We start from the raw sequence: 15548 nt of genomic DNA, 5'->3' as shown, positions 1-15548 counted from the left end.
CCAGCCGCTCCGCGGCATGTGGGATCTTTCCGGACCGGGGCACGAATCAGTATCCCTTGCATCGGCAGGCGGACTCTCAACCCCTGCGCCACCAGGGAAGCCCAACACAGTATATTTTAAGTAAGGTGGTTTTTGTTTGTTTGACCACATTTTTTTTTTTTTTTCAATCGAGGGGTGGGGAAGGACATGGTGACAAGATAGGTGGTAAATCCTGATTGTAGATGAGGAATTTGCAAGTTTACAGTTATGCTTCACAGCAAAAATAAATATAGCAGGAGCAAAAATAACAAAAAAATGTGTCATTTTAGAAACATTGTTAGTTCTGTAAATGTAAACATGGGATAAACTGAATATAGGAAACTCCTGTAGCCACGGTACTTGGTAGATTTCAGCACTAAAGTAAGGAGCAGTTCGCCTCCTGCTGGCCATCTTGGAATTGTTCCATTTTAGGAAATAACCAGGACTGGTGGAATAAGCATGCTCCCTGTAAGATTAGGTGCTTTCATTTACCAAAATATTTCCTGTAGAGACTCTAAACTCCCATAGCTGTTATCTGCAATTATTCACTCATTCATTCTTCCATTTTGTTTTAAATGAACGTACAGTTCATTTGGATATAGCTCACTCATTCACCAACCTTTATTTAACCCCTAATAGGTGCCAGGAGCTGTGGTAAACACAGGTTTCAAAGATGACACTGGTGTAGAACTGAATTTGGCATCTAACAGAGTGACATTGACACGTAAATCATTAAATTCAGTAAAGAGTTATAAATGTGATAGAATTTGTCTGTGTACTAGAGAATAAAAATTGGGGCATAAAGAGACTCAGCAGAAGTATAATTAGTAAATGGGATCCCTGCCCTTAGAATTCACTAAGAAGAAGTAATCTGATCATACAAATATTAATCTATTAATTGTACATTAATACATTCTCTTTTTTCTCTAGTTGGATTTTTCAAGAATGGCTCTTTATATTGAAATAATTATAGACTCACAGGAAGTTGCATCCTTTTTTCCCAGTGATTGCATCTTTTCCCAGTGATTGCATCTTCAAAACAGAAAGTTGATAATGGTATAAAGTGTGTGCATAGTTCTGTGTCATTTTATCAGATGTTTAGATTTCGTAAGTGCCACTGCAATCAAGATTCAGAAGTATTCCATCACCACAGACTTCCCACAGCTAACCCTGGAGAGTCACACTCACCTCCTCCCTCCATCATCCCTAACTCCTAACAACAGTTCATCTGTAAAAGATGACATTGGCCCCCAGAGATAACAACTAATAGAAAGATATAGACAGGTAAATCATGTAAATCAAATTCAGGAGATATATACATATATTAAGGTAGTTTGTCATTTCAGGAATGTTATATAAATGGAATCATATAGTATGTGGCTTTTTGATATTGGCTTTTATCGCTACACAGTACAATGTCCTTGAGATCCATCCTAGTTGTTACATATATCACTAGTTCTTTTTTTGTTTTAAATTTCGGAGTAGCATACTTTTTATGGATGCACATGGTCTGTTTAAACATTCATCTATTTTGGTTATTTCCAGTTTTTATCTCATGTAAAACTGCTATGAGCGATCACGTGCAGGTTTTTGTTTAGACATAAGTCTTCATTTCTCTGGGGTAGATGCCCAGCAGGACAATTGCTGGGTTGTATAGTGAGTGTATGCTTAGTTTTTCTGAGAAACTGCCAACCTATTTTCCAGAACGACTGTACCATTTTACATCGCCACGTGTCATGTATGAAAGATCCAGTTTTCCCTCATCCTTGCCAACAAGCTGGGTGTCAGTATTTCATTTTTGCCATTTTGATAGGTGTGCAATATCTCATAGAGATCTTAATGTGCTTTTCTTTATTTGCTAATGATGTTGAATGTTTTCATGTCCTATTTGCCATCTGTATATCCTCTAGTGCAATATCTCTTCCTGTCTTTTGCCCATTTTTTAATTGGATGGTTTATTTAATTAAATTTTTTACTGTTGTGTTTTGAGAATTCTTTTAAAAGTCTGTATATGAATTCTTTATCAGATATGTGGCTTGGAAGTAGTCTTCTCTTGGTCTGTAGATTGTCTTTTCAACCTCTTAACAGGGCCTTGTGAGGAACTTTTGATGCACTTACTTAGCAAAATTAAAATGCTTTTAATTTTGATGAAGTCTAATTTATCCTTTTTTTTTTTTTTTTAAATGAATCATGATTTTGGTGTCAGGTCTAAGAACACTTCACCAAGCCTTAAGTCCTGAAGATTCTCTCCTGTGATTTCTTCTAAAGCATTATCATTTTATGTTTTACATATAAATCTATGATCCAAAACCTTGAATTAATTTTTGTACAAAATGTGTGTTTAGTTTATATTTTTGCCTGTGAGTATTCAATTTCTCTAACATTATATGCTGAAACATCTATCCTTCTTCCATTGCATTGCTTTTGTACCTTTGTCAAAAACGAATTAGGCATATTTTTGTGGGTCTATTTCTGGGTTCTCTATTTTTTTCCATTGATCTATGTTGTTTACTGAACTTATATAGTAAATGTTGAAATCAGGTAGAGTGAGTCTTCCCATGTGATTCTTTTTTTTTTTGCTTCAAAATTGTTTTAACTATTCTAGCTACTTTACCTTTCCGTATATATTTTAAAATAATCTTGTCCTTACCAACAAAATATCTTCTGGAATTTTGACAGAAATTGCAATAAACCTGTATATCAATTTGAAGAGAATGGACATCTTTTCTATGTTGAGTTTTCCAGTCCATGACAGCAGTATGTCTCTTCATTTATTTAGGTCTTTGATTTCTTTCATTTATATTTTACAGTTTTCATCATGCTTTTATTAGATTTACACCGAAGCATTTTTCTTTTTTTAGCAATTGTAAATAGTATTGTATTTAGGATTTTGATCTCCAAGTGTTCATTGCTAGTGTATAGAAATACAATTCGTTTTTGTATATTGATCTTGTATCATGCAATTTTGCTGAACTCTTTTACTAGCTCTAGGATTTTTTTGAATAGATTTCTTGGAATTTTTTATGTAGATAATCATATCATCTGCAAATGAGGACAGTTATATTTCTTCCTTTCCAATCTGTATTCCTTTTATTTCCTTTTTTGCTTTATATCACTGGCTAGAACATACAGTATTATGTTGAATAGCAGTGGTGAATGGGCGTCCTTACCTTGTTCCCAGTCCTAGCAAGCAAACATTATTTTTCACCTTTAACAATAATGTTAAGTGGAGGTTTTTTGACAAATGTTGGTTGATAGAGATGCCATTTTATTTAATTTTTCTCAATCAGATTAAATCTGAACGTTAGTTGCTATGTTTCTGATGAGCATCCATTTTTTGTTTATAAAAACAGTAGGTTTATATAAAACAATTAGAAAAAATAATAGATAATACTGTGTGGAGAAAGAATTTTCCTCTACTCTTCAAAGTTTCTTTCAGCTCATCTAATGATCAAATTGATGTGAAACAGATAAACAGGAGAAAAACAAAGTTTAATTTTGAACATATGAGAACTCCATATACATGAGAGGTTCAAAGACAGAAAGGTAAAATGAAGTCTATATGCCATTCTGAGCTAAGGAATGGCTTAGGGGCCTGAGCCTTCCAAGGTTAGGGGGGTCATTCACAGGACAATAAGAAGAAAAGCAGATGTTGGGTAATTAGATGTTTGCCCTGCCACACAGATGGGCCACGCAAATAAAACTGATCTCTGGCAATAACTCTAATTCTGGGAAAAACTCCTAATTTAAATTCTTCCAGGTACTCACAGGAGGGGCAAAAGTTTCTCTTGAATCTACAAGTTCTCCATCGCCTTTAGTGCAAAATAATCCACACACCACAGTGACACATTTTGGGGAGACTTGTTCTGAACCCCTTCAATACAAAGAAAACTCATACTCCTGGTAGAATTTTTCACCTTGCAGTGATTATATGAAAAGCAGTGATCACATTAATAATTATCTGACCAATTACTTTAAGATATCTTTTGTATTTTCTCTTGGTTATTGTTTTTCTTCTTATAACAAAATCCTCATTATTATGAATTAGATTAAAGTAGGAAAAGAAAAAGTCAGCAGCTATAGTTGGCCCTGGCCATTATGTTTATGTAGAATTGATAAGCCGTAATCACTTTGCCAAAAAATTGAGGTGACTCTCATTTTATTGATAGGATAAAGTGGATAATCAAAACATTTAAAATATTATTAGATCACAGTGAAATGTCACCATAGGATCCCTTCAGGTTGGGAAATATTAAGGGCGTATGATGTTCATGAACTAAATATACAGATGCCATGGGAATTCCTTGGGAAGCACTGCCTATCATTTTGAGTTTCCGTTAGAGCACTGACCACTGAGAAGAACTGTTTGCAAGAGTATTATGTAGGAGAAGTACCTCCCCTTGTATCTCACAAGTCACTGAAGTCTGGGCCAATCAGCAGAGACCTTCAGCAGGCATGTAGATGCTCTCAGAACAGCCAACGATGGCTGCAGATGTCCGTGGAAGATGCCATTTCTCTGAACTGTCTGTACTATCTTTTATCAACTGGCTTTTGCTTTAACAACAACAGTGACAGAGGACAAACAGCCCAGAAGCTATAGCTACTTAAGAGTTCAGTTTGTCCTTGAGATACAATTTGTCCTTGAGCGCTGCTTCTCTTCATCCAGCAGGTGGCGATAAGTGATTATGGGAAATAGTGTAACAAGCATCAGCGTGAAGGACCTAGGAGTTTACTTAGGCTGCTTAGAAATGGTAATTCTGAGGGCTTGTGGGACATAATGCTAATCTGAAGGTATCTTTTAACTTGAATATCACCTGAAACACTGTTTTATTTGGTGTCTCTAAACTAGTGAAGTGGTACCTACTGCTTAAGCATAAAACAGATTTAGAGCTGAGCTACTTTAGTTGAAGAGGGGCGTGAAGCCACTCTCCCCCAGTACAGCAGACCTGTGGGACTTTGAAGGCCCTGCTTTGGCTTAGCTTCTCATTGGAACAGTTGACCTGTAATTCTTACGACTAGGTGACTAACCTCTATCTAGATGTCTGACAGTCACCTCAAATTCAACATGTTCAAACCAGGCTGTTTTGTGTTGTGTCCAGCCTCAGTAGGCTCATAAAAGCGGATTGATAATTTGTCAGAGAGTTTGCAAGTGGGTTGACTTTACATTGGTAGCTTGAAATGTCTATCACAGAAGCATTTACAATAGAAATTTTCTGTTGTTACAAACCAGTACCTTCCATCTCTTCCAGCTAGTTGTTAAATATTTACCAATATTCTGCTGATCCAAACACACTTGCTTTGTCCCTTAACAATACCTCTTGTCTTGCTCACACATCCTATCAATTCCCAAACCTCTGATTATCTCACTCTCCAAAGCCCAATTTAAATTCACTTCCTCCCATGGTCAACCAGTATTTGACAAGGGAGCCGAAAAGACAGTCTCTTCAATATGGTGCTTGGAAAATTGGATATTCACACGCAAAAGAATGAAACTGGGCCCCTATCTTACACTACTCACAAAAATTAACTCGATATGGATTAAAGACTTAAATATAAGGCCTGAAACCATAAAACTCCTAGAAGAAAATATAGGGAAAGAGCTTCTTGACATTGGTCTTCACAATGATTTTTTTTTTTTTTTGGATATGATACCTAAAGCAAAGCACAAAGCAACAAAAGCAAAAATAAGCAAGTGGGACTATATAAAACTAAAAAGCTTCTGCACAGCAAGAGAAATGATCAACAAAATAAAAAGATAACCTACAGAATGGGAGAAAATATTTGCAAACCACATATATGATAAGAGGTAAATACTCAAAATATATAAGGAAAGCACACAACTCAATAGCAATAATAATTAATAATAATAGTAAATCCAATTTTAAAGTGGGCAAAGGACCTGAAGAGATATTTTCCAATGACCAACAGGTACGTGAGAAGGTGCTCAAAGTCACTAATCATCAGGGAAACGCAAATCAAAAGCACAATGAGAATGACTCTCATCAAAAAGGCGAGAGATAACAATGTACAGCCACCATGGAAAACAGTATGGAGGTTCCTCAAAAAATTAAAAATAAAGCTACCACATGATCCAGATATTCCACTTCTGGGTATATATGCAAAGAAAATGAATTCACTATCTGGAAGAGATATCTGCACCCTCATGTTTATTGCAGCATTATCTATAATAGTCAAAACACTGAAACAACCTTAAGTGTTCCAATGGATAAAGAAGGAAATTGTGGTGTAAATGTAGAATGTTATTTGACCAAAAAAAAGGAAATCTTACCATTTACAACAACATGGATGGATATTGTTAAAGTGAAATAAGTCAGAGAAAGACAAACACTGTATGTTCTCACTAATATGTTGAATCTAAAAAAACTGAACTTACAGAAACAGAGAACAGATAGGTGGTTGCCAGAGTTGGAGACTAGGGGAAATAGGCGAACAGGGTCAAAAGCTAAAAACAGAAAAAACGAATTCACCTCCTCCTGCAGTAATACTGAACTTGCTTCTCTGACCCCTGCACTTCCCCCCATGCTTCTGGCTTCCTAAGACACTTGGTTTATGCCACAGGGTAAAATACCCTTATTTTATAATGTGTGTTTCTCAAAAGTCTAGTGAGTAGATACTAGACTGTGGGTTCCTAGAGGGGACTTTGAGCCCATACCTGAGACCTCATGGTAACCTCAGTGGCTATGGTAGAACTTGGCACATAGTAGCTACTCAAATGGTTGTGGTTTTGGTTGTTGCCACAGAATAACTTTGCAATTCTTTTACGTTGATCATCTGACCCCAACCAGATTATTAACATCACTTTTTACTTCTCATTTTCATTTATTCTGTTATATTTGTTACATTTTACTCAAACCATGACCCTTGATGTACCCCATGGCCACCTCCGATCGTCTCCATCTTTGTGTGTGCTCTGCCCTGTCCCCATGGAGTATCTTTATCCATTTCCCTCAAGGTCTTGCTCAAATGCCTTATCTTCTGTGGAGCTTTTTTTTCCTCCTTATTCTTTCGATTCTGCCACTCTAATAATCTGATCTCTCAACAGCACGTCTCCAAATTTGTCCACTAACTCCTAATATTCCATGAAAAGGGGAAACTGAACTAATCCACTGTGGTTGACTGGACCGCAAAGGGGAATGCCAGAGTTCATGAATATTCTGAGAGCCTTGCCAAAGTCACTCCCTTGTCCAGACCAAACAGGAGTGTGAGTGATACATAGTGATTTTGGATGTGGGGTATAATGAAGGGAAGGAGGGAAGGGCTTGAGTTCTATCTCTTTAAACTGGTTGCCTGTTTGGCAGCCCTCCCTGGAGGTGAGAGAGGCATTTGTGCTCTCACCCGTGTCAAAGGTACCGTTAACACCCTCCAGGCCAGGACTGTTAGCCTTCCTCATAAAACCATGTTTGGAGAGATATCTCTGGGGAGGGAATTTGGGGTTGAAACTGGAAAAGAAAAAGAAAGCCTGAAACTTAATTGGGAAGTAAGAGATATATCAAGGGGAAGAAGGCAACAATTTTGATGTGGAAAATATCTTATGAGGAATAAAAATAGTAGCTTTTAGGTGGCACATGAGGCAGTTGGGCTGCTAACCCTTCCATTAGCTGACTTCCTGTGTCCCTCGGGGACTGTCCTCTGAAGGCTGATTGCTGCCTTTGATGTATCTAACCATTTGGTGTCACTACCATGGCCATAGAATCTGGGATTCCAGAAAGACAGGTAGATTAGCAAAGAGTTAAAGAGCTTTGTTTTGAAAAAGCTGATCTATCAATCACTTATCAAGAGTTTGTTAGAGGGAGATATACAAAAATAAATATGTGATTCAAATTTTGTTTGTTTTTTCCTCTTTGGTACTTTGGATAAAGTGAATGGTTTTCGTTTGCCTGGCAAGACAGCATAAAGAATGAAGTGGCTGCTTACGCCCCATCGCTCACTCCTCTCCCTCAGTTCAATTCAGCACACTTTTAGTAAACCCATGCTCTGTGCTAAGTACTTTGATAGGCCTTAGGTATACATATTTGAATGAAACGTCATCTATTTTTCCTTTAAGGAGCTCACTGCCTAGTACAGGAGGCAGATCTGTACACTTCTAATATTAGTTGCTGATAAATTATAATTAAAGGATATACAAAGTGCAATGGAGACTTGTAGGAGGGAGTAAGTTGGGGGAGGCATTATGGAGGACTGAGAACGCTTCACTGCTATTTTTGTCTCTTTTAGTTACACACTTTATTATCGCAAACTACTTGTTAGGCCCTGGAATCCCTGATCCAGAGAGATAAAATAGACAAACAAACTTTTCCAATAAGAAGAGAACACTACATACGACAACCAGGCTTTTCCACTGAGCCTGGACGCGGCCTCAGAATCCTCTCAACTCAAGAGCTCAGGGGAGCCATTCATAGCCATTGCCATTTGCACAGAGTAGAGACCTATTTCTCACCCCAAAACCCCTCCCGAACTGATATGCTACTCCCCCATTACATTAATTTTTAGGGGTCTAAAATCCCTGTTTTTGTGCCCTAACATTCCCTCATGAAAGATTATTTAATCAAGGTTTTATAATTTTGAATTGTGAACACATATTTATCCATGGAAATTCTCCACAGCCTGACTTGGGAATATGCCGCCCCAAAATGGTTTCCAGTTTGCTTTAGTCAGGCACACTGAAGATATTAGCATTTTGGGACTAACCTTTATATTAATCTCCTAGCTTGAGGGTTCCCAGACTATATAAGTAGTGCTCCTTCAAACCTCAAACTACTTATGGGAAAGCCCACAACTATTAATGCCAGAAGAGACTTTTTTTTCCTATCCAGTCAGACAAAACTTTCTCTTGTGCTAGTAGTTTGATTTTTTTTTTTTTTTCTAGACCACCCTTTCAAATGTTCTGGCTTTACTGGGAGAAGAGCTTGGGGTGGTGGTCTTATTTTCATCTCCACCTCCTGGCATCAGAGCTTCATATGCTGTGTTCATGTGAGTGCTAAGACCCCAGACTTACGGTTCCCGGGGCTGGAACCTTCTTCCCTCCCAGGATAACCTCAGTGTTATTTTGCACTCATAGCTTTAGTTTTTAATATCTTATTATTTGAAGGCCCTATAGAATTCCTTCTTTTCTTGAGAGCTCAACCATGCATTTTAAAGATTGTTGGCTGTATTTTACCCAGAATTTCTAGGTTTAGACATGGTTGGAGAATGTTCAAGTTGTCTACTGCTCAGAAACAGAAATCCATCTGGCAAACACTTAAAACCTAACATCATTCAAGCCGTCCTTAGCATCCATAGACATACATGAAAACAGAATGGGACCTGTGACAATGTCTTCCTATCTGATTATTTGGACCTCTACAGGCTTAGATATAGAAGACTGAGTCCTGCCTTCTACTCCTCATGGCAGAAACAATATAGTTCAGACATGAACCAAATCGCCAATTTTTAGTGTACAAATACAGTCACATTTCTTTATTTTTCTGTGGAATCACTTTAAATCCAACTGCCTTTATTGAAAAAGTCCAATGTCTCTCTTTTGAGGCCTCACCCTCTCAGCAAATTATTCAAGAACTCCTAGGGATTATTTAATACAAAGGGAGTCAGTCCTCTTCCAGCCCCAGGCGGAGAGATCTGCCCTGTACCTCAACACAGCTATTGTCAGTCATTGCCACATGGTGTCGCTGTTGAGCGTGAGTCCGGCCGGGTCCAGGGACGGTTGTTTACTGCTACATATTTCTTCCTTGCTGGTAGCCTCATTTAGACAGCAAGGTTACAGCTCTTTTAGTTCACTCTCAGATTTTCAGCAATTGTTTTCTAAAGCTGTGACAGAGTAGCAGGTCCTTAGGGCCTTTTCGCCTCAGCCAACCACTGTGCCAACCAGCTTATTCTCACTCAGATTCTTGCCCTCCTGTTTTGCAGTAGTGTTTAGACTGTGTATATTTTTCTCAAGGATATTAAGCTCCCATTCTTTTCACTTCTCACTTATACTAAAAAAGAAAAAAAAACTTTTTTAATATAGTGATTACTATTTAGTAATTTACTGATACTCAAAACCCACTCTATGCAGGCAGCACCGGGACCCAGAAAGAAGTGACTTTCCCAAGAGAATTCTACCAATTACTGTTAAAACTGAAACTCCACTGTTCTCTGTACCAATGTCACGTCTTTCAGACACTAACTCTTGCCACGCAGTAAGCTGTTTGAGTACAACTCAAACATCTCCTGTATATCTTCACACATCTTTGCTTATTTAAGTGCAGTACCCTCACTAACGGTCTGCTCTAGATCGTCTACACTGTAGTAGTTACAAACACAACACAACACTAATGATTCTCAAAGCGTGGTCGCTACACTAATAGTATCAACATCACCAGGAAACTTGTTGGAAATGCAAATTCTCATATTCTACCCAGATGGGCTGAGTCAAAAACTCTAGGTGCGGGGACCAACAGTCTGTTTCCACTAACTTATGAGAAACCCCGCCTCACAACACAATCAGTCTTTTATCTGTTAGATACTCTGATACAGTGCTTGCCCAGGTACATAAGATTGTGAAGCCCTACAAAAACGTTTGTAATTTGAAAAACAAAGTTTCATCTACAAGTCACAAAAAGAAAATGCCAAACTGTAAATCAAAATTCATAAATAGGTCACTATCTACAACACAAAACAATATATCAGTCAACCAAACCTCAATTCTTATAATTATCTATATGTTCAATTAGGAATGTGGGTGCATTTTAGTACGTTTGATATGATGTGCACCGTCAAAATAAGTGTATACTTTGGTCTTGTTTCGTTATTTACTTCTTGAACATAGAGACTCAACTCCTCGTATGGCATCCCTGCAGATGAAGGTTAAATATGCAGACGGACAATCGTCAATTTCCAGACATGTGTTCAGATGACCACAAATATTGGTGTAATTAAAGGAAAGAACAAATGACTATGCTACAGTAGACTCCCACTAAAATGTCTTTCAAAACTAAATAATTATAGGCAAATGAAACGAGAAAAAAACCCAGACTATATAGCCCTATTAGTCTGTTTTGGCAGGGTATCATGCTTGATTTCTATTTTCTTCTTATCTCTGCTCTTTTTCCTGTGCGTTCTCTAATGTAATGACATTAGATGTTTAAGTAACGTAAGATGAAAAAGAAAGAATATTTACTGATTTCTTACTTTATATCAGCTACTATGTGCCTGCTACCTAATAGACGATTGAGAGAATTCATTGAATGCAATACTAAATTTGATATTCACGCCTCACAAAAGGAGGCGTTTACTATTGTTACTTTTTAAGGATGGGAAAACTGAAGTTTAGAAAGGTTAAATTACATGCTAAGGCCACACAACCGTAAATGTCGATCCAGGAGTTAAATGTCTTAGACACTAGAAACTCATGATTTTTCCACACTACCATGCTACTTCTCTGAGAAGTAGCATTAACAGTGAATGTTGTCTCTGGACAATTTTTACCGTGCAAGGCATATTGGTGCCATTTACTATTGATTTGGGATCTGGAAACTTGTGAAGTAACTAAGCCTTTCTATGCCAGTATATGTAGGCATATGTACAAAATAATTATTCTTTATGTATGAGAAGTCCAGATTTGCTATATTTGAGTTGAACTTCAAAAGTTGACATTTAAGGGGAAAGTTTCTTATAGGAAAATCTATTTTGAGACTTTATTATTCCCCATTCTCTTATAAGACTTTAAATGCAGCACGTCCCATCAATCTGTTTTATACTGGTTGCTTAGAGGCAGTCTGTAGCTACTTTATGCTTTGTCAACTCTACAGAGTCACCTCCTAAAAATAGTATTATTGCTTGATGATAAGCATGTACGAGAGAATAGCCCACAGCTACTACTGACAGACAATAGTCTGTTATTGTTACTGCAACTAGGGCAAGTGTAATATGAAAGGTTTAGCTTACAAACACTCCTTTCATCCAAGTCTCTACTCTGTTTCCTAAAAACACATCTCACTGAATGGTCCAGGGCTCCCCCACCTACTAGCTCTCTGCCATCAATATTTTAGGAAAAAGTCTAATTAAGGAATGGAGATTCAACTCATAATTTGCTCTGCAATAAGCTCACCCAGCAAACAAGGATCTCATTTATTTTAGTCCTGATGAGGTTGTAGATGAATATCTATTCATATGACAAAATGTTCTTAACGTCGAGAAGTGGAAAAAACGTTATTAAAAAGTTTGCATAGTACTTGACCATTAAAAATTATGTTTATTTAACAATCTAGAGGATATACATGAATACATAATACAGCAGCACTGTTTAATAGAAATATGAGTCACATATGTAATTTTAAAGTTTCTAGAAGTCACATTTAAAAAGCAAAAAGAAATAGGTGAAATTAATTGGAATGATATATTAAATGTTCTAAACTATATTAATTTTACATGTATATATTTATGCAATTATATATTTTACACAATATATAAATTTTATATTTAAATATGTTAATTTGTCCTATTAATAATATATTTTAACAATATATTAATCTATATAATAAAATATATTAATGATATATTGACTGATTTTATTTATATGTGAAATCAATATAAAATTATATATATATAGATATACTTTACATTTTTTTCACATTAGTCTTTGAAATCGGGTGCATATTTACATTTACAACCCATCTCAATTTGGACACTAAATTTGACGTGTTTAGATTTCATAAAATTTATAGCTAAAAATAGGTTCATATACTGAGTTATTCCATTTCATAAGTCATACATAAAAGTTTTCCAATAACTGAATTGAATGTCAATTTTAAAGTTAAATTAATTAAAGTTAAGTTTTAGGGCTTCCCTGGTGGCGCAGTGGTTGAGAGGCCGCCTGCCGATGCAGGGGACGCGGGTTCGTGCCCCGGTCCGGGAAGATCCCGCATGCCGTGGAGCGGCTGGGCCCATGAGCCATGGCCGCTGAGCCTGCGCGTCCGGAGCCTGTGCTCCGCAACGGGAGAGGCCACAACAGTGAGAGGCCCGCGTACCGCAAAAAAAAAAAAAAAAAAAAATTAAAATTTAAGAATTAGTTCTTCAGTTACACTAGACACACTTCAAGTGCTCAATGGCTACATGTGGCTAGTGGCTGCCTTTCTGGATGGTGCGGTAATAACATTATTTTCACGAAGTCTCTGACTGCATAATCACTTCCAGACCGCAGAGGATGGTCTTCCTGTTCTGACGCCCAGGACAGCTGAGGCTCTGCCCTCTGCTAGCTTGGCCTGCTCCCAATGCCATTTCTCTCTTAGCAGACACAGTTCCCTTTGTCAGGCCCACAGTATACAGTTACACAGATGGCATGCAGCATAATTCCAGGGGATACCACTTGCCCTGTAGTGCCCTGCTAGTGGACTTTGATGCTGCTGCAGGTCAGTCTCACCTAAAGACTGTCCTGGTGGGCGGGCCATCCAGAGCACCCTCAGGTCCAGGTTTTCCCTCCATCAGATCTCTCTTGTGATGTGCTCTGCTCCAGCTCCTCAACTTTCCTCCAAGTCTGCCCAGAATCCAGGCAGGCAGCCACGTCTCCTCTGAAGATCTCTTTAACATGAACGGACACCTCCGTAATAGCTCTGTGATTAGAAATTGATTGAGACAATATCCTTATGTTCCATGATGAAGAAGGGATGAGATTAGACCTGGGAGTCAGACTCATAATCTTGGTCCTCATCAATCAAGGTACTGAAGGTGAAAAAATATTTTTATAAAAATATGAAACAGTAATTAGATTCTAGAAGTTCTCTTGCTGGAATTAGGTGAAGAGTCACCTGATTTTATCATTAAAGAGAAGCTATGGAAACAGTTTTACTAATGGTATATCAATCACCTCTGCTTCAAAATCAAGAGGAAACCTAGTGGTATCTTCTTCAGACTAGAAACATGAATTCAATGGGAAATGGAAAAAACCAGAGGGCTGAGATGCTCCATCACAGTAAGAGAAATCCATTAATTTTTGAGGTCCCATGACTCTAAAAGTAATAGAGTTATTTCTGTAGAGTAATAAAGTGAGAGTGGGATGTAGAAATCACTTTGAATCTTGGGAGCAGAAATGCAGCTTTACTTACAGAAGGAATCTGCCTCAACAACTGAACAGTTTCCATTGGACAAGTTAAATCAGGAAGAGGAACTAGGCTTTCCTGGGATCAAAGTCAGTGACCCTTCATTGAAAGTTCAGGACAGCCAAATGCCCGAGGGAGAAACCCTTGGGGCCGCTCAGGAAAAGAAGTGCCTCCTGCAAGGAGCCCAGAAGGGGAGCTACAGAGATCTCTTGGAAAGATGGAGAGAGTGAGAATGGTATCAGTGCAGGAGTTCTGGAGTCTGGGGGAGCAGTCATTTGGGGCCAGAAAGTTCAAGGCACATTTTTGCCCTGGGTCAACCACAAAAATGTGCTGGACTTAAAAGCCAGCTTTTCAGCAGCTCCCACCTCCCCAGAGGCCACGGAGCTACCAGTGTCTGCAGGCATCTCACTGCATAAGCATCTCTTTCCACACTTCTCCCATTCACTCATATTCCTCAGGTTTAATCTCAAATTTCTCACTTTTGTCCTGCTGTCTCACACATAGATTCTAGTCTTTGATCTTTGGATGATATCTGACTTTTAATTTCTTCTCGAAGCTCTGTCTCTGGGCTCCACGTTTTGAGGATGTGTTTTTCCCTACCCAGAATAGTTCTAGGATAAAGCTTTAACCCACTGGGCGGCGTATGCACAAATCCTGGAGCCTATAAGCATTTTAGAGACCCCTCTCCCACCCCCCGCAAAATATTTGAGTCCTGAGAAAAACACGTATGGCTCCAAATAATATAAGAAGACTGGAAAATTGAAAGTAATAAGTGTTTAACTAAAATCTACAAATATAGCACCATGTCAACTGTATTAATTGTCAAATTTAGTATTTATACCAATTTCATTGCCTTTGAATATAATTTTGGTATTTGGAATTTCTTACTTTGAAATACTTCCTAAGTATACATGGTGATAGCTGACAAATCATAGTCAACCATCAATCAAATGCTATTTGTAGCCAAATAACTTCAAAGGTAAAATTATAAGCATCCTTTTAAAAAAATTTACAGCTGAAAATTATATTTAGTGTAGGATGCAGATTTGTTTTGATATGTTTTATGTGATGCAGTGTGAAGCCTCCATAATAAAAGAACTCAGGGCCTAACAAGGCCTTAAAATTACCCTGAAAACCCCTCTCCACCCAGCCCATACCCCGCCTTTTCTGTTCCTGGATAAGACAAGTCCACACAGCAGACAGCATGATGTGTTAGAAAGTCCATGAAATTCACATCCTGGACAAATCAATTTCTAGCAGTGAGAAAGTTGGCAACTTCATAAGCCTCTCAGACCTTTCATTTATTTGAATACTCAGAGATTCCTGGGAGGATTACATAAGATGACAACTGAGTTCAGTATCTAGCAGGTTGGTAGGACAGTCTAGAAAGAGAGAGGATGGGTTAAATCCTTGTATCCCATGGCAGAACAGAAACAA

Source organism: Phocoena sinus, chromosome 12, assembly GCF_008692025.1.
Source record: "Phocoena sinus isolate mPhoSin1 chromosome 12, mPhoSin1.pri, whole genome shotgun sequence".
NCBI lineage: Eukaryota > Metazoa > Chordata > Mammalia > Artiodactyla > Phocoenidae > Phocoena > Phocoena sinus.
Note: the sequence above shows the minus strand (reverse complement) of the source record.